Here is a 21,564-nt window from a genome sequence, read left to right as displayed (position 1 = left end):
GTTTGTCTAGAGTTAAGGAAAGAGGTCTGGACTGCATGCAAATTTTTGAGGCATTGATATGTGCACAGTATTTGATTATTTAAAAATTAAATGATTCACCACAGGAATGAGTGTAGTTAGAGGGAAGAAAATGACTAAAAACAGAGCTCCAGAACATTCTACCACTGAGGAAGCAGGGAGAAAGGATGTGCTGGCAAAAAAAACCTGAGAAGAAACAACCAAGGAGAGAGGAGAAGACCCGGGGCATAGTATTTTGAAGCCACACGAAGGAAGGAAATGTGATTAATGGATGAGGAATACTCAACTCTGTCTCATAATGCTGACAGATCAGGTACATGAAAACTGAGAGCTGACCACTGGACTAGCATACAGGAAACTCTCAATATTTAAAATTAGATTTTTAAGATTTCCCATCATGGCTCAGTAGTTAACGAATCTGACTAGCATCCATGAGGAGGCAGGTTCAATACCTGGCTTCGCTCAGTGGGTTAAGGAGGTGTTGCCATGGGCTGTGGTGTAGGCTGCAGATGCAGCTCGGATCCTGCATTGCTGTAGCTGTGGCACAGGCCGGCAGCTACAGCTCCGATTTGACCCCTAGCCTGGGAACCTCCATATGCTGCAGGTGTGGCCCTAAAAAGCAAAAAAATAAAAAATAAAAAATAAATAAATTAATTTTTAGTAGTTTTCCCTATCGCCATCTTTTTTTTTTTAATGGCCTCACCCATGGCATGTGGGTGCAGTTCCTAGGCCAGGGACTGAATCTGAGCCACTGCTCTGAGGCCAGATCCTTAAGCCACTGTGCCACAGCAGTAACTCCTCTGTCTCAATTTTTAACATCAGCAGAACATTTACAATGCTGATTTGGGAGAGAGTATATCACTCCCTTATAGAGTAATCTAGTTCTAATATTGTTTTTCCCCCAGATTTAAAAAAAATGATAAATAATGAAAGTAGAAAATAAAAGCCTCCTTTAATCAGGGTAGGACTTAAGAAGTAGAGGTGAAAAATGTGTTGCACATATTAGATAAATAAGCAGAATGGCCCACTTGTCTGGCTTCAGGTATAAATTTCATCACATCTCCTGATAATAGCTAAATGTCTTGCTATAACCTGTACCTCTTCACATTTGCAGAACATCTCTCTTAGCACCTCCCCAACATTCCAAATTTGTCTGAGCATCCTCAAGGCCTCCTTAATCCAAAGTTGAAATACTGCTTCCAGAAGTGTACTATCTAGAGGCTAAAAGACTGGATTCTCAAAATATATTGCTTGATTCCAATCCTAACTCCACCTCTGTATTAGCTATCACTAGGTATGCTGCCTAACAAATAAGTGTTAATTACAACTATACACACATACACACTGCATGTGACATGTGGCCATGTAAGTCCCTGTGACTGCACTACTGACTCTGGGTCATGGTGGGGTCTGTTCCATGTATATTCTTGACCTAAGGAGCAATCTTAATTTGAGAAATGCCTCCTCTTGAGGAAGACAAGAGAAACTAATCCACACTATGAAAACACTTTGAAAGTTTCTGCTTGGATGTCATATCCATTCACATTCCTTTGGCTAAAGTAGGTCACACGGTACAAGTTCTACCATTAGTTCCTCACTTCCCCGTATGTATGTGCTGGTCCACATATCAAAAAGTAGAGCCTACTCCTAATCCCCTTGAATCTGGACTGACTCTCTGAACTTGCCTCAACCAAAAGAATGTGGGAAGAAGTGTCACTTTAGGATTTTCTTTTTTTGTTTGTCTTTGTTTGTTTTTCAGGGCCAAACCTGTGGCATAGGGAAGCTCCCAGGCTAGAAGTCAAATCAGAGCTACAGCTGTCAGCCTACACCACAACCACAGCAAAACAGGATCTGAGCCTCGTCCGTGACCTACAACACAACTCAGGGCAATGCCAGATCCCCAACCCATGAGCAAGGCCAAGGATCGAACCTGCACCCTCGTGGATACTAGTCGGCTTTGTTTCTGCTGAGCCACGATAGGAACTCCTCACTGTATTTCAAGCCCAAGTCTTTTTTTTTTTTTTTTTTTTTGCTTTTTAGGGCTGCCAATGTGGTATATGAACTTCCCAGGCTAGGGGTCGAATCCAAGCTACAGTTGCCAGCCTAGACCACAGCCACATCAACGCAGGATCTGAGCCAAGTCTGCAACCTACACCACAGCTCAGAGCAATGCCAGATCCTTGACCCACTGAGCAAGGCCAGGGATAGAACCTACATCCTCTTGGATACTAGCCGGATTCATTTTGGCTGCGCCACAGCAGGAACATCCTCACACTCAACTTCGAAGAAGGCTGGCAGCTTCCACCTATTCTGTTTTAGAACCCAGCTGGCATGCTGGAAGGCATTCCACACTGGACTATGGAATGAATAGAATCCCCATGAAGGGTGGACTTGGACAACAGACATATGTGGTTGCCAAGGGGGAGGGGAGGGGAATGGGATAGACTGGGAATTGGGGGTTAACAGATGCAAACTATTGCTTTTGGAATGGATAAGCAATGAGTCCTGCTGTAAAGCACTGGAATTGTATCTAGTCACTTATGACAGAGCATGATAATGTGAGAAAAAGAATGTGTGTATATATATGTATGTGTGTGTGTGTGTGTGTGTGTGTGTGTGTGACTGGGTCATCTTGCTGTACAGTAGAAAACTGACAGAACACTGTAAACCAGCTATAATGGAAAAAATAAAAATCATTAAAAAAAAAGAATCTACATGAAGGGAATTTCTGAAGGATGAGAGGCCATAGCGGACATTCCAGTCTCAGCTAGATCCAAGTTTATGTGGATGCAATCAAGACCCCAAGACCAACAGAAGAATCTCCAGCTAAGCCCCAGCAAAACCTTAAGACCATGAGAAATAATGAAGTAGTGTTTTAAGCCGCTAACTTTTGGGGTAGTTTTGCAAGAACATCTAAGTGGAGTGCATTGGTCAAGTCCTAAATCAATAGAGCAGGGAAAAATACTTCTCCCTTGAAGGTTTGTGGAGAGGAAAGTGAGTATTTTGTAACAATAGTACAACTTAACACAGTAATCCCTTGGTAACATTGTCAACTACTTCAGCAGTCTGTGTCTAACCTGCTGATCTGGAAATGGGAGTTGATTTTTAATTGTAAGCATCTCATTAGATTGTTGTGAGGGTTAAGAAAGTTAACAGGGTTCAATAAATAAAAGCATGTGATACACTGGAATAAAATTTTAGATATTCTTTGTTCACTCCCTAAGAGGCATCTCTTCATGCTGGTAGGCTTTGTGGCACCCCTGGTCATTTGCAAGCTGTGACTCACCTAAGACCAGATTTCTGCAGGCCACAGATACACTTCAAGGAAGAACAATGCAACTCTAGCCGATTATTTATCTCTAACCAGGTTCACACGCACATGCTCACTTATTAGCCCCAAAGCACCTTTTGTCAGGAAAGACCTCGAGCCTGGGCCACACACACATTGGGTCAGAAACAATCTTTCATCCACCCACACGACGGGCCTAATACTGGACCCCAATCACCCATCAAGCCTTCTTCTCTTGGGAGTCCCTGCCCTGGCTCAGCAGAAATGAATCTGACTAGCATCCATGAGGACGCAGGTTCGATACCTGGCCTCGCTCAGTGGGTTAAAGATCTGGCATTGCAGTGAGCTGTGGTGTAGGTTGCAGATGTGGCTCAGATCTGGTGTTGCTGTAGTGTAGGGCAACTGCTATAGCTCCAATTGTACCCCTAGCCTGGGAAGCTCCATGTGCCAAGGGTGTGGCCCTAAAAGACCAAAAAAAAAAAAAAAAGGCTTCTCTTGTGGTAGTGAGTCCCTTTGGGATCTTTCATGTCCTTCCCAGTGTCAAAATGCCATCAGGACCATTTCAAACTGAGACAGAGGTCACAGACTCTTTTCTCCCAGGAGCTTCTTTGGTCCCTGAGAATATTTACCCATCTCCTCCCTCAGAAACAGCTCTGTATTGTACCAAGTATTGGGAGAGAGTTTTTGCCAGAACCTAAAATGACAATGGTAGTTATTATTGGATAGGGAAATTTCACCTGCTTTTTTCTTTTCTTCTCTTTCTCCTTCTGTAAGACTATTTTGGGTAGTTTTGTTTTTTGTTTTTGTTTTGTTTTGTTTTACCATGAGAATGTTTTATTTTTAACTGGAAAACAGTAAGTCAAAAGAGAAAAAAAATGTGATAGCTTTAAAAAAAAATTTCTTCCCAGTGGTGTCTCAGTATTTAAACATGCAACTCTATTTAATTATGCAAATTTAAGGTTAACAAATTCTCTGAAATTCATGACATGTTAAGTTGATATTGAAGTCCTGACCTACTGAATTAGAAGAAAGCCCAATTCTTTTTTACCAAACATTTCTAAGTATCTCTAGAGATGCTTATCAGCATCTTTAAATCTATCTTTATAGTTCCTCCTATTTTACATGCAGAACAGAACAAATCTTCCTTTCTAAAGCCCAGACCCTGGCAGAATAGAGCCACCTGTAAAGACTCTGGTTCCCTTCCTCTGTGAAGACTTGTCCTTCAGAGTTCCCGTTGTGGCACAGCAGAAATGAATCCAACTAGAACCATGAGGTTGCAGGTTCAATCCCTGGCCTTGCTCAGTAAGTTAGGGATCTGGCAGTCCCATGAGCTGTGGTATAGCTTGCAGACGCAGCTTGGATCCTGTGTTGCTGTGGCTGTGGCTAGCAACTGTAGCCCTGATTCGACCCCTAGCCTGGGAACCTCCATATGCTGAGGGTGCAGCCCTAAAAAGCACACGTCACACACACACACACACAAACTTGTCCTTAACTACAGCGAGCTATTTTAAAGTGTAGATTTTATTACTACTGAGGCAGTATATGATGAGTCCAATAGATCAGAAGACAATTACCACTGAAAAGATAGTTGCTCACAGATACCAAGAGGAGAGGACCCACCATACCACACAGAGAACTAGGGTTGATCAGGAGAAGGAGTGAGGGAAAAATGTGGGCAGAAGTTTTTCTTGTGGTTTCCATGGAAAGGAAAAGACAAGGCAGGGTAAGTAGGTTTAGGATTGGCTAGGTTGAATAGTTTCTATAGGCTCTCAGGTGGAGGGGCTGTCTTGAGTTGCTTGATACCAGGCCCTAGGGCGATTAGAGCAGGTTGATATCAGGCTAGAGTATAAGAGCTAGAAAGAGCAAGTGTGGGCTCTGGACAGGTCAGTTTGCACGTGAAAGGTTGTTTGCCATCTCTAGGAATTAGCTGGCCCTGGGAAGAACAATTTCTCCCTGGTCACCTATCATTGAGGTCCCAGAGGCCAGCCAATCAACAATAGAGAAAATAAGAAAATACAGTTAATACATAAGCCTTTGCTAGGGACCATCCTGATGCCTCAGTGGTGGAAGGCTGGGAAGCACTGTCCAATTCTGCCCACCAAAAGCACAAGCACTCAAGGTTCTCAGGTCAGAGGCCCCCATTCCATATACTGCACTTTTTTTTAAGAAATCTATTTCTTTTTCTGAATTAGAACTGAACTTATACTGTTTCTAAGCATCTCTTTGTCTTTTTTTGTCCCTTTGTTTCCTCCACTAGACTCTGGTTTCCAGGAGGTGAGGAGAGAGACTTCCTATTCACCCTTGCATCTCTAGATACACACAGACTGGTTAATACTTAGCTATTTCTTTGGAGTTCCCCTTGTGGCTCAGCAGGTTAAGAAACTGACTAGTATCCATGAGGATGCAGGTTTGATCCCTGGCTTCATTCAGTGTGTTAAGGATCCAGCTTTACCATGAGCTGTGGTGAAGGTCACAGATGTGGCTTGGATCTTGTGGCTGTGGTTGTGGTGTAGGGCAGTGGCTGAAGCTCCGATTTGACCCCTAGCCCAGAAACTTCCATATGCTATGGGTGTGCACCTAATAAGAAACAAAACAAAATACTTAGCTATTTCTTAAATAATTTAATTAATAAATTCAGGAAATAGGATATCTGGGGGAAATATTTGATAACTATGTATATTTCTCTATCTCCACTGTTTATGACGCTTGAAATTTTTCCCACCAAATTTAAAATACGAAAAAAATTGTTTTCTAAAATTCATGCTGACTCCCTTCCTGGACCAGGACTTATTTATTTATTTATTTATTTGGGGGGGGGGGCTGTGCTCACAGCATGTGACAGTTCCCGAGCCAGGGATCAAACCCAAGCCACAATAGCAGTCTGCACCAGAGCAGTGACAATGCCATATCCTTAAGCCACTAAGCCACCAGAGAAGTCCAGGACTAATTTTTTAAACAACTTTATTGACAGATAACTTACACACTATAAAGTTCACCCATCCAAAGTGTACTAATTCAATGATTTCTAGTGCATTCACAGAGTTGTGTACCTATTACCATAAGCATCCCTAGAGTCAGAAGCATTTGGTTACCAAAAAAAAAAAAAAATTAGACCTTCCAATTGAGTAAGTCAGTAGTCCGACATCAACTTAGCATGTCACGGAGTACAGGAAATTTGAGAAGCAACCTTAAGTCTGCATAATAAAACAGAGTTGCATGTTTAAACATGGAGATACCACTGTGGTGGAGGGGGAAGACTTTTTAAAAACCCTCACATTTTTTCTCCTTGATTTATTGTGTTATAGATATAAATAATACATTCTACAAAATATTCTGAGAAAAGGAGAAAGCAAAAGAGAGGCGAAAAAAAGAGGTGAAATATCCTATCAAATTATAACTAGTTATCACTGTAGGTCCTGGCAAAAGCTCTCTCTTCAACACTTGGTACAACACAGAGCTGTTTCTGGGCAGGATATGGGTAAATATCCTCAGGGACCAAAGAATCTCTTGGGGGAGAAGATACTGTGACTTCTGTCTCACTTCTTTCATGGTTTTAAATTATCCCAGTGGGAGTTTTTCAGCAGGAAGGACTACATTTCAGGAAAAATAGAGATGAAGGAAGGTGCACTGGAGGGAAATTGGTGAGAGAGGTATAAAATAGGAGGAGGAGGAAAGGAGATGTGATTTATATCTATCATCCATAAACTTTGAGGGAAAGCTTGGGGAAAGAATAGGTTTTAAAGAAAGGCAATGTATAAGTTAAAATGCTCATATATTGCTGGCACTAAAATGATGCAGCCACTCTGGAAAATAGTCTGATAGTTCTTCAAAAGGATAAACACATAATTATCAAATGACCCAACAAAGAACTGAAAACAGGTGTTCAAACAAAAACTGGTGCAGTCAACCACTGCTCTGATTTCTATCACAAGATAAGGTTAGGCTGTTTCAGAACTTCACATAAATTGATTCATACAATACATCTTTTTTTTTTTTACAATATGTACTCTTGATTCTGGCTTCTTTTGCTCAGTAAAGCATTCTTGAGATTCATTCATAATGGTGCATGATCAGAAGCTTGTTCCTTTTCACTGATGAGAAGTTTTCCATTATATGAATATACTGTAATTTGTTTATCCATTCTCCTACTGATGGAAATTTGGATCATTGCTAGTTTGGGGCTATTATGAGGAAACCTTAGGAATGTTCTTGTGCAATCATTTGTGGACATTACTATAAATTTCTTATTTTTTTAAAGTCTCTTTGCATATGCAGAGTTGTCTCATTATGTAGTCTCTCTCTTTGCTTCATCAATCTTAGCACAAGGTGGAAAAAGAGCCAGAAAGAAACAAAGGAGAAGGGCAGGCCCTGCTCAATTCCCCAGAAAGCTCACCACATCCCCTGGAAAGGTAGGCCATGTGTTACAGGGAATTTATTTAATACACACATTGAATATCATTGTATAAAAAGCAAATGATATATTTTTAAAATATGCCCTTCATTATAAGGTGTTCCATGCTAATGAAAATTAAAAAAAAAAACTAGCATAGCAATAATATATCAGAAAAGAGACTTTATAATAAAGAATGTTACAAGAGACAAAGAAGGACACTACACAAATGATCAAGGGATCAAGCCAAGAAGATTTAACAATTGTAAATACATATGCACCCAACATAGGAGCACCTCAATATATAAGGCAACTGCTAATAGTCATAAAGGGAGAAGTCGAACATTATAATAGTGAGGGACTTTAACACCGAACTTACAGGAATGGACAGATCATCTAGATAGAAAATCAATAGAAACACAGGCCTCAAATGACAGATTAGACCAGACAGACTTAATTGATACTTATAGAATATTCCATCTGAAAGCAGCAGAATATACTTTCTTCTCGAGTACACATGGAACATTCTTCAGGACAGATCACAAGCTGGGCCACAAAGCAAGCTTTGGTAAACTCTAAAAAATGAAATTATATCAAGTACTTTTTCTGACCACAATGCTATGAGAACACAAATCAACCACAAGAAAAAAACTGCAAAAAACACAAACATATGGATGCTAAATGATATGATACTAAACAACCAATGGAGCACTGAATAAATCAAAGAGGAAATCAAAAAATACCTAGAGCACAAATGACAATGAAAACACAGAAATCCAAAACCTATGGGACACAGCAAAACCAGTTCAAAGAGGGAAGTTTTTAGGAATCCAATCTCACCTCAGGAAACAAGTAAAACCCCAAATAAACAACCTTACCTTACACCCAGAGCAACGAGACAATGAAGAACAAACAAACCCAAAGTTAACAGAAGGAAAAAAAATAATAAAGATCAGAACATAGATAAACAAAGATGAATAAAACAACAGAAAAGATCAACAAAACCACAAGCTGGTTCTTTGAAAAGATAAACAAAACTAATAAACCTTTAGCCAGACTCATTAAGAAAAAAAGGGAGAAGGCTCAAATCAATAAAATTAGAAATGAAAAAGGAGAAATTACAACTGAAAATACAGTAACACAAAGGACCATAAGAGACTACTACGAGCAACCATATGCCAGTAAAATAAGAAGAAATGGACAATTTCTTACAAAGATACAACCTTCCAAGACTGAACCAGGAAGAAACAGAAAATATAACAGACCAATCACAAGTACTGAAATTGAAACTTTGATTGAAAAACTTCCAAAAAGCAAAATTTCAGGACCAGATGGCTTCACAGGCGAACTCTATCAAACATTTAGGGAAGTGTTAATACCTATCCTTCTGAAACTCTTCCCAAAAATTGCAGAGGAAGGAACACTCCCAAGTTCATTCTATGAGACCACCATCACCCTGATACTAAAAGCTGATAAAGACACCACAAAAAAAATTAAAGACCAATATCATTGATGAACATAAATGCAAAAACCCTCAAAAAAATATTAGCAAACCAAATCCAAAGATACACTAAAAAGATCGTGCACTGTGATCAAGTGGGATTTACCACAGGGATACAAGGATTCTTCAATATATACAAATAAATTAATTGACACATCACATTAACAAATTTGAAGAATAAAAACCATATGGTCATCTCAATAGATGCAGAAAAAGCTTTTGACAAAATTCAACACCCATTTTTTATAAAAACTTTCCAGAAAGTGGACATAGAGGGAACATAACTCAACATAATAAAGGCCAGATATGACAAACCAACAGCTAACATCATTCTTAATGATGAACAACTGAAAGCATTTCCGCTAAGATCAGGAAAAAGACAAGGATGTCTACTCTCACTACTTTTACTCAACAGAGATTAGGAGGTCCTAGCCACATCGATCAGATAAGAAAAAGAAATAAAATGAATGCAAATTATAAAATAAGTAAAACTGTCACTGTTTGCAAACAACACGATACTATACATAGGAAATCCTAAAGGTTTCAGACAACTACCAGTGCTCATGAATGAATTTGGTAAAGTCACGGGATACAAAATTAATGCACAGACATCTCTTGAATTCCTATACATTAACAATGAAAGATCAGAAAAACAAATTAAGGAAACAACCCCATTTACCATCATATGAAATAGAATAAAATACCTAAGCTAAGAAAAACCTACCTAAAGAGGCAAAAGAGGAGTTCCGTCATGGCTCAGTGGAAACAAATCCAACTAGGAATCATGAGGTTGCAGGTTCAATCTCTGGCCTTGCTCAGTGGATTAAGGATCTGGTGTTGCTCTGAGCTGTGGTATAGGTCAAAGATGTAGCTCAGATCCAGAGTTGCTGTGGCTGCGGCATAGGCTGGCAGCTGTAGCTTTGCTTTGACCCCTAGCCTGGGAACCTCCTTATGCCACAGTTGCAGCCCTAAAAAGGAAAAAAAAAAAAGCAGCAGCAAAAGAAAACTACAAAACACTGATGAAGGAAATGGAAAGTGACACAAACAGGTAGAAAGATAGACAATGTTCTCGAATTGGAAGCATCAAAAACAGTCAAAGTGACTATATTACCCAAGGTCATCTACAGATTCAATGCAATCTCTAACAAATTACCAACTGCATTTTTCACAGAACAAGAACCAAAAATGTTTAAACTTGTACAGAAACAAAAGAGACCCTGAATAGCCAAAGCAATCTTGAGTTTAAAAAAAAAAAAAGGGAGGAGTTCCCCTCGTGGTTCAGTGGTTAATGAACCCAACTAGTATCCATGAGGAGGCAGGTTCGATCACTGGCCTCGCTCAGTGTGTTAAGGATCTGGCATTGCCAGTGAGCTGTGGTGTAGATCACAGACGAGGCTCAGATCCTGCACTGCTGTGGCTGTGGTGTAGGCCTGCAGCTACAGCTCTGATCCGACCCCTAGTCTGGGAACCTCTACATGCTGTGGGTGAGGCCCTAAAAAGACAAAAAGACCAAAAAAAATGGGTCTGGAGGAATCAGTTTCCCTGACTCCAGACTGTACTACAAATCTCCAATCATCAAAACAGGATAGTACTGGCACAAAAACAGACATAGATCAGTGGAACAGGATAGAAAGCCCAGAATTCAACCCACGCACCTACAGCCAACTCATCTACAACCAAGGAGGCTAGAATATACAATGGATAAAAGACAGTCTCATCATTAAGTGGTGCTGGGAAATCTGGAGAGCTACATGTAAAAGAATGAAATTAGAACATTCACTTACACCATGCACAAAAATAAAATCAAAATGAATTTAAGACCTAAAATTAAGGTCAGATACTAGAAATCTCTTAGAGGAAAACATAGGCAGAATACTCTTGGTCACAGCAGTATTTTTTTGGATCCACTTCTCAGAATAATGAAAACAAAAATAAAAATTTTAAAATGGGGCCCAATTAAACTTAAAAGCTTTCACACAGCAAAAGAAATCATTAAAAAAAAAAAACAAAAGATAACCCACAGAATGGGAGAAAATATTTGCAAATGAACCAACCTACAAGGGATTAATCTCTAAAACATACAAGCATCTCAACTAGCTTCATATCAAAAAAAAAAAAAACAATCCAACTAAAAAATGGTCAGAAGATCTAAAGAGACATTTCTCCAAAGAAAACAAATGGCCAAAAAGTACACAAAAAGATGTTCAATATCACTAATTATTAGAGAAAGGCAAATCAAAACTGCAATGAGTTATCACCACACACCACCTAGAATGGCCATCATCAAAAAGTCTACAAAATAAAGGCTACAGAGGGTATGGAGAAAAGGGAACCCTCCTACACTGTTGGTGGGAATGTAAATTGGTGCAACCACTGTGGAGAATAGTATAGAGGTTCTGTGAAAAACTAAGTAGACATACAGATGGCCAAGAAACACATGAAAAGATGTTCAATGTCACTCATTATTAGAGAAATGCAAATAAAAACCATGATGAGGTACCACCTTACACCAGCCAGAATGGCCATCATCCAAAAGTCTACAAACAATAAGTGCTTGAGGAGGTGTGGGGAAAAAGGAACACTAGTACACTGTTGGTGGGATTGTAAATTGGTGCAAGCACTGTGGAAAGCAGTATGGAGATGCCTCAGAAAACTAAAAATAGAACTACCATTTGATCCAGCAATCCTACTCCTGGGCATCTATCCAGAGAAAACCATGACTGGCAAAGACACATGTACTCCAATGTTCATTGCAGCACTATTTACAATAGCCAAGAAATGGAAACAACCTAAATGTCCATCAACAGAGGAGTGGATCAAGAAGAGGTGGTACATATACACAATGGAATATTACTCAGCCATTAAAAGAACAAAATACCAGCATTTTTTGCAACATGGATGGACCTAGAAACTATCATGCTAAGTGAAGTCAGCCATACAATGAGACACCCACATCAAATGCTTTCACTGACATGTGGAATCTGAAAAAAGGACAGACGGAACTTCTTTGCAGAACAGATGCTGACTCACAGACTTTGAAAAACTTATGGTCTCCAGAGGAGACAGTTTGGGGGGTGGGGGAATGTGCCTGGCCTGTGGGATGGAAATCCTATGGAATCAGATTGTTATGATCATTATACAACTACAGATGTGATAAATTCATTTGAGTAATAAAAAGAAATGGGAAAAAAAACTAAGTAGAAAACTATCATACGATCCAACAATCCTACTCCTGGGCATCTATCCAAAGAAAACCATAATTCAAAAAGATTTGTGCACCCCAATGTTCACTGCAGCACTATGTACAATAGCCAAGACATGGAAGCAACATAAATGTCCATCAATAGAGGAATGGATAAAGATGTGGTACATATATACTATAGACTATTACACAGCCATAAAATAGAATGAAATAAAGCCATTTACAGCAATATGGATGGGCCTAGATATTATCATACTAAATGAAGTCAGAGGAAGACAAATATCATATGAGAACACTAATATGTAGAATCTAACAAAAAATGATACAAGATAACTTATTCACAAAACAGAAAAATACACAAAGATTTTAAAACTAAACTCATGGATACCCAAGAGGAAACAGTGGAGCGAGGGATAAACTGGGAGGTTGATTTGACATATATATACTACATATACAAAATAGTACAAAATTATTTTATTTTATATATAAAATAGTACAGCACAGGAAAAGCTACTCAATACTGTGTAATAACTTATATGGGAAAAGAATCTGAAAAAGAATGGATATGTGCATGTGTATACATGATTCACTTTGTTGTGTACCTTAAACTAACACAACATTCTAAGGCAACTATACTCCAATAAAATTCTTAAAAATATAAAGAAATAAATATGCCCTTTATTATAAAAAAATTAGCAAAAAACATACCTAACTTACACCACATCTTTAACATATATTCCAGGTATGCAGAGGTTTTAGTTTCTACTTTCTTTTCCCTGTTTAATTCGAATTTCATATGAGTATGCATTATTTTATAATCAGAAAAACAAAGATTTTTTAAGTCCATTCAATGTAGGTGAATATCTAAGAACATGTCTTCTCTCCCTCAAAATCACAATTATGATAGAATTTAATGATATCAAACACTATATATGTATATGTCATATGCATATATACATGAGATATATGTATATGATACATATGTATAAATATAAAGAAAAATATATTTTAGCAGAAAAAATCTTCAACAGCCTAGAAGTAAGAATAAAACATCAAATTATGGCCCCATTACCCTCTTCCAGAAGAAAGAGCTAAGATATATCCCCAAATGATTAGTATAATAACAAAAGTACAAACAGCAAAGATATTTAAATTCAAGAATCAAAATAGGTTTTTATTCATCAGACAAAATCAGAGAATCTGAGGCGCAGACCATTAATGATCCCAGCAGCTTCTCAGCAGACGTTTTGCTCCTGGGTGTTGTGTGAAGCCCAGCAGGCCTTCTAGGTGGTCCAGCAGGCCTCACCCAGAATGCCCTCCAGGCCTAGGCTTTTCTTCCCACTGCCTTGAGATTCTTATCCTCTTCAAGTCTCCTGGCCCTGCTGCTTCCATCGAACCCTCTAGTTCCTGTGCCCCAAGCACTGACTTCTCGACTGCCTGCCAAGTTTGACTTATTAATCCCACTGGGAAACAGTTTAAAGACCACCCTCCATGTCGCAGGACACCAGGACATTTCAGCAGTGGCCTTCCAGAGGTGTCTCCCCTCTGTCTCAGTGGTCTAACCTAATATGCTAGCTTAAGTGGTGGGGGTTCTATGCCCTCTAGGAAGAGAGTGTTTATGACAGAGCTATTTAAGGGCCAGGAAGAGCTTCCAGTGACAGCAGGCAGGCAACCACCTCCTCTGTTTATGATTTGTCCTGACTCCACAATGTACCCTCAAGGGTGAAGATTCTAAAGCACAAAATCATGAATAGCAATTTTTTAGCTGCTGCTGGCACACAACTGAGAATTGACTTGGTTCTCACTATGGAGCCAGGATGTGTCATGCTTGGAAATGCTATTGCAGCAGTGGGGTGATCTCATTAAAATCATAAAATAAACTAAAGCAATCAACACTGCTGCATCCTTGGATAGCTGGAATAAGGCAGGAGTTCAGAAATTGCTGGTAGGCAAAAAGTTCCTTTTTCATGTGGGGGAGAAAGGACCTCGGCTCTTATTCTTATGCTTGGGGGTCTGAATGCATGCATATCTGCCTAATCACACACCATGCTCTTTTGGAACTTACATGCAAAAAGTAATCAGCCTTGATACATTAAAAAGTCAGCAGCACCCAGCAATTTTCATCATTGGTATATACCCAAAAGAAAAGTTTATGTATTTTCATGAAGAGACACGTGCAAGAATTTTTAAAGCAGTGCTAGTCATAAGAGCCTCAAACTGGGAACCACAAAATAATCATCAATAGGAGAATGGATAAAACAGCAGTGAGAATTAATGATCTTCAATTTTACACATAATACAGTTGGATCCCACAAGCATAATACTGAGTGAAAGAAGCCAGATACAAGAATACATACTATAGTATAACATTTACGTAAAGCATGCAAATGCTACTTTAATATGCTGTTAGGTGTCAAGATAGAGGTTACCCATGGAGGCATGTGGTGACTATGCAGGAGGCATGAGAGGGTTTCTGAGGTGCTGGACATGCTCTGGTTTTCAATCTGGGGGCTGGTTTCACACGTATATCAATTTTTGAAAACTCACTGAGCTATACACTTATGATCTGTGCACTTTTTTGTATGCATATTGTAATTTAATAAGAACTTATTTGACAGGCATTAAGTTTCAGTTAAGCAAGATGAATAAGCTCTGGAGAGCTGTTGTTGACATTGTACTTCATAGTCAATGATGTATCAGATGCTTAAAAACTCGTTGAGAGTAGATCTCATGTTAAGTGTTCTTACCACAATAAAGTAAAGTTTTTAATCATTAGAAAAAACTCTTAACATCCAATTGTGACAGATGCCAAATGACCGTAATTTGCAGTGAAAAAATCTAGAGTAGAGGTGAATGGCTGCATGACACAAGGGTGTGTTTGTGGCCATACTTACTGAGGAAAGAACTTTGAAAAGCAGAAAAAAAGGGAACAAAAGGGAGTTCCCGTTGTGGCTCCGAGGGTTAAGAACACGACTAGTATCCATGAGGATTCCAGTTCAATACCTATCCTCAATCAGTGGGTTAAAGATCCTGCGTTGTGGTGATCTGAGGCATAGGTCACAGGCACAGCTCGGATCTGGTGTGGCAGTGGCTGTGGCATAGGCCTCAGATGCAGCTGCAATTTTAACCCCAGCCTGGGAACTCTCATATGCTGCAGGTATGGCTGTAAAAAAAAAAAAAAAAAAGAAGAAGAAGAAGAAAAGTAAAGAAAAGGAAATGATAAAGTGTGTCAGGTTTCAGTATGCTCCTTCTTGGAGAAACCAGAGTACACCAATGCAAAAAATGTCTCACACCAACAGTTTTGACTGGGAAAAAGAAGGTCACATGTCCCTGCAAGAAGTAACCAGCCCATTGAATTTCTTCTCTCCACTACAGGTCATAAACAATATCATTATGCTCTTATTCTAAGAAGCAGTAAGAATTTTAAAGCAATTTCTTTCTCTTGTTTCTCATGTTGATAACTCTCTGGCTCCAAATCCTCAGAATGGAAGAGGACAATGGGTCCACTGCTCAACACCCAGACACCCAACACACTGGTCCAGACATGCTCGGGTGAGAGTCCTCCAATACAAGGACAGAGGAGACAGGGGAACTGCTTGGTCACGAATGCCTCCCTAAGACATTGTACATGACAACAGATTTACATGCACAAGAGAAAATCTTTGAGGAGAGTGTGACAAAGATGATGAGAATCTAATTAATTTTTCCTCCTGAGAACAAAAAGAACTCCTTGGAAATAAGTTGGGTACCTTTGTAGCTCACCCCATCTTGACACTAAAGCATCATTTCTCACACCTCCGGGTGCTACAAATCCCACAGGTCTTGTTAAAAATGCAGATTTGTGGGTCTGGGCTGAGGCCTGAGATTCTGCATTTCTAGCAAATTGCCAAGCGATGCTGATGTTGCTGATCTGAGGACCACACTTTGAGTGACAGAGTCCTAAAACAGGGATTCGTTAATGATCATAGGGGCCTGATAAAATCCTCTTATTGATATTTTCAGGGTATTTTCTTTTTAGTATACACGAATAATCTCAGAAGATAAAATAGCATCTTCAAAGATATGAAGATGGTAGAAGTGGACACTGATGGATGTAGGACAGAAGTGGGAGAAATACTATTTCCTGTATAGTATTTGTATTTTGTGATTTGTGAGCCATGTGAAGGTATACCCATTTCAGGAATTAAATAAATAAAATTACAACAGGAAGAAGAAAAAAAAACACCAGAATTCATCTATTGTATCAGGTTTGTTCCTAGGAGGTAAAGCAGGAATCAGTATAATGTGTCTCAACATCTTAGATCTGGGCCAGTTTCCATGACTAATAACTGAGGGAAGGCTGCATATTTCAATGCGAGCACATATCTAGGATATAATTCATCAGCAAGATAAAGATGCCTGTTAAGGCTACAGCTCCTTCCAAGTCGTGGCTTTTCTGGCATTAAGCACAGTAAAGCAAAGCTGTTAGGCTCAGAAAGAGAACTAACATATGCATGTCACTCAAGTCTGAGCAGGAAAATAGAAATTTCAGTGGAGGGTGGGGGGATCCATCCTTTAATGGAACAAGATTTTCAAATACATTGTTAGACACTGGTTTGTTAAACTTATGATTTATTCATAAATAGAAACCAACTTAAAAGTGTTTATAATTGTAGGATATCTACTAGTAAACTTTTTAATGAACTACGGTATATAAAAAAGTGCACAAATCATAATTCCAAAGTGAACATACCAAAGAAAAACAATCAAGAAATAAAACATGATCAGAAGCCTAGAAAACACCCATTATGTGCCCTTCCAGTCACTAACTCCCACCCCAAAGTAACCTCTATTTTGACTTTTAATAGTTCAGTAGTTTTGTTTGATTTTGAGCATTATAAGTTGGAATCATACACTATTTTAAGACTTTAATTATCACCTCCATGATACCCTTAGCTAATCAGAAAATTGTACATCTTTACTCAAAAAAGGTGGCCATGAGTATCTGACTAAGTCACTGATCAAAATACAGCCCTAAACCACGGTGCTTTTTCAATAGAGTTGCATGAGAGAACACTGCGCCCAAATTACAATACCTCCCTATAAAGGGACACATCCCAGGACAGCATCTTTATCTCCATTCTCTTTCCAAGTCATCAATTTTAAGTTACCAAGTGACCCAGAGGCACTACAGATTCCAGGCCTGCAATTCACTTCAGAGTCAGGAAAAAGAGTGGAGACGATAAATCTTCAGGCTGTCAGCAAACCCTGAAACAACAATATCCCTGTTAACCTCGTTAGAGAGAAATTCCATTCTCTTAACACTCTGGGGAGGAGAGACGATGCAGCCCCTGAAATTAGATTATCTGCTCTGCTAGTGTATGATATGGCAAGACCAGGGATGACTTCATCTTGGATTTAGCAGGTGCCTAAATGGGAAACCTGAGGCATGTCTTCTGGGTGAGGATACTCTGGGCAGGAAGATATATTAAGTGGCACAAAGATGACTTCAGATGAAAATGCTATAAAGGCAACTGGTAAAGTTGTTGACAGAATGCAGGGAGACTTGGAGATCTAGTTGTGTGGTATGGATGTCAGGAACCAGTGCTATTTATGACCATACACAGGATACTGGATACCAAAAGGAGAGCAGCGTCTTTACTTTTCCCCCCTTTTCCCTCAGAAAACCTCTCTGGCTGAAGTCTACCTCACTTCATGTCAAACCAGCAAGACTGGGGGTTAATTGCTATGGGGAAAGATGTGAAGAATAAGAAACCATTTTAACATAGTGTGAGAGATGGAAGCTTCGTTCTTGGTCCACGATAAAATAGTTATGACACTAGAATGTAAAGATTTAATACCAAATGTTTACCCATGTAAAGTCCCTTTATAACATCCATATGTACACTGGGGAGCCTGACATCTTGATTAAGTGACAGACATATCCCATCTTACTTTTGGTCATTAGAACCTACTGGTGGTGGCACAAGGCCATAAAAGGAAGCTGTGGCAACTTACAAAGCTTTTGGTCAACAAACATTCTCAGGGAGTCCATTTAGCAGTTGACAAAGATTGAAGTACATACCCTGGTCTTAGGAAATTCGCCATCGGGGTGGAAGATGAATATTCCCTGGGAGTTTCTTAGAAATGCAGAATCTCAAGCCCTTCCCACCTCTGGATCAGAATCTGTATTGGAAGAAGGCTCCAAGATGGTTTATACCCATATTTAAATGGGAGAAGTTTTGAGCTTAAATGACACACTAAGTCATTCTCGGTCATTCTCAAGCCTGCCCACATGTTAAAACGTTCTGAGGAATTCATAAAGTCCTTGCTCCCAATAGAGTGCTAAGTCACAGGAAGACCTGGGGTTGGAGCATTTCAGGCACAAAGCACAGCCAAGGCAAAGGCCGTGAGATAGGAACAATCTCACCAGGGACAATAAGTAGGGCTTACTGATGGAGAGAGTGGTGGCAGTTGAGGTCAACAAGAAAGGCCATTCCAAACTGACCATCAGGCCTTCGGAACTAGGATGGATTTTATTGGACAAGAAGCCATTGATGGGTTTTGAAAAGAGACTAGTTTGCAAGCATTCAGTATAAAAAAAAAAGTACATAAGTCCTGAGCTACTTTGGGATGGTGTTTAATAGTTTGTTTTTGACTCCCTTATCCATTAACAAAACAAAAAAAATCCTTGCAAAACTGAGAGAAGTTCATCTACTAACGTAGTGTAGCAACCAAAAGTTTGTTAGGATAACAGAATTCACAGAGGAAAATAAAGTAAACCCAAAGGTTGAAGTCCTTGTCTGCTGTTGCAAGACCAGTTAATCAGTGAGAGACAGAGTGTGTGAAATAGAGCGAGAGATACCCGCCTCCATGGATTATTTACAAGAGAGCATAGAGACTGGATCCTCTTCCCAGGTGTCTTCTTGGGCTGCTCCCTCTCGCTCCTCCAGCAATTCCCCTAATAAGGTGTGGGGGGGGGCGTTGTTTGTTGGCTGTGCCAGCAGCTTGTGGAAATTTCCAGGCCAGGTATCAAATCTACACCACAGCAGCAACCCTAGCTGCTACAGTGACAATGTCAGATCCTTAACCCACTGCACTACAAGAAAACTCCCTCTAAGTTTCTGCCAGACCCCTGACAGAAGTCACTTAACAACAGTTAGGCAAACTGTGAGTACAATCTGTGTACATGGCTCTGGTCCTCATCCAGAAATGAGCCTGCCTCATTTCCCCCTCAAAAATCACAACACTGCAGAGTTCCTATTGTGGCTCAGAGGATTAAGAACCCGATTAGTATCCATGGGGATTTGGGTTTGATCCCTGGCATTGCTCAGTGGGTTAAGGATCCAGCGTTGCCACAAGCTGTATCATAAGTCACAGATGCAGCTTGGATCTGGTATTGTTGTGGCTGTGGTGTAGGCTGGCAGCTATGGCTCTGATTCAGCCCCTAGCCTGGGAAATTTCCATATGCCACGGGTTTGGCCCTAAAAAGATCAAAAAAAAATAAAGTCACAAATCTGCACTGGGAGATGACAGCACAAAGTCAAAAGAAGTGAGGAGATGGGATTAAGATGGCAGAATAGGAGTTCCCATCATGGCTCAGTGGTTAACAAATTTAACTAGGAACCTGAGGTTTCGGGTTCGATCCCTGGCCTTGCTCAGTGGGTTAAGGATATGGTGTTGCCGTGAGCTGTGGAATAGGTTGCAGACGCGGCTCGGATCCCGAGTTGCTATGGCTCTGGCGTAGGCCGGTGGCTACAGCTCCGATTAGACCCCTAGCCTGGGAACCTCCATATGCTGCAAGAATGGCTCAAGAAAAAAAAAGGCAAAAAGACAAAAAAAAAAGATGGCAGAATAGAAGGACTGGAACTCAACTTCTCTCCTAAAAACAACAAAATTCACAACTAAAGGCTGAGCAATCTCCACTCAAATGGACCAGAAACCTTCAAAAAGATGTCCTACTCAAGAAGAAAAAGAGGCCACAGCAAGAGGTAGGAGGGGTGATTTCATGATAAAAACAACCCCATAACTCCCAGGTGGGAAGCTCCACAGATTGGAAAGTAACTGGTTCAGAGATTCACCTGGAGGAGTGAGAGTTCTGAGCCCCACATCAAACTTTCACGTGTGGGGATCTGGCACTGGGAGAACGAACCCCTGGTGCATCTGGCATTGAAGGCCAGTGGGGCTTGTGTGCACGAGCTCCATGGGACGGGGGAAATGGAGACCCCATTCTTAAAAGGCACACACAGACTTACACGTGCACTGGGTCCCAGGGCAGAGCAAGGTCTCCATAGGAATCTGGGTCAAAACTCACTGCAAATATTGAGGGACATCCTGGGAAAACAGGGGTGAATGTGGCTTGTTGTGAAGGAAGGACATTAGAAGCAAAGCTTTCATGAATATTCAACAGCATGCCTTTCTCCGGAGGTGGCCATTATGGGAAATCTGGCCCCACCCATCAGCACTGAGAAGCCCCAGGGCAAACAACAATCCAGGTGGGATCACAGCACCACCCCTCAGTAAAGAGGCTGCCTAAAGACCCCTCAGGCACACAGTCACCTCTAATCTCACCCAGAGACTAAGCCCCACCCACCAGAGGGATGAGAATCACCTCCACCTACCAGTGGGCAGGCATCAGTCCCTCCCATCAGGAAGACTACAGCAAGCCCCCATACCAACTTCGGCCACAAGGGGGGCAGACACCAGAAGTAAGAGAGGCCACAATGCTATTATCTGTAAAAAGGTCACCACACCAAAAACCTATCAAAATGAAAAGACAGAGAACTATAACTCAGAGGAGGGAGAAAGAAAAAACCCCAGAAAAACAGCTAAGTGATGAGGAGATTGTCAGCCTCCAGGAAAAAGACTTTAGACTGTTGATGCTGAAGATGATGCAAGACATTGGAAAGAAACTGGAGGCAAAGATAGATAACACAGGAAACACTGAGCAAAGAGATACAGGATATAAAACTTAAGAAGAGATGCAAAATACAATAACTGAAAAAAAAACTGACTGTTAGAAGCAGCTAACAGCAGAATACAGGAGGCAGAAGGACAAATAAGTGAGGTGGAAGACAGATGAGTAGAAATTATGGATGCAGAACAGAAAAGAGAAAAAAGATTGAAAACAAATGAAGAGAGTCTCAGAGAACTCTGGGACAACGTTAAATGCACCAACATCCATA

This window comes from Phacochoerus africanus, chromosome X, assembly GCF_016906955.1.
Source record: "Phacochoerus africanus isolate WHEZ1 chromosome X, ROS_Pafr_v1, whole genome shotgun sequence".
Taxonomy (NCBI): Eukaryota; Metazoa; Chordata; class Mammalia; order Artiodactyla; family Suidae; genus Phacochoerus; species Phacochoerus africanus.
The sequence above is the reverse complement of the archived record's forward strand: the minus strand, read 5'-3'. Positions refer to the sequence as shown.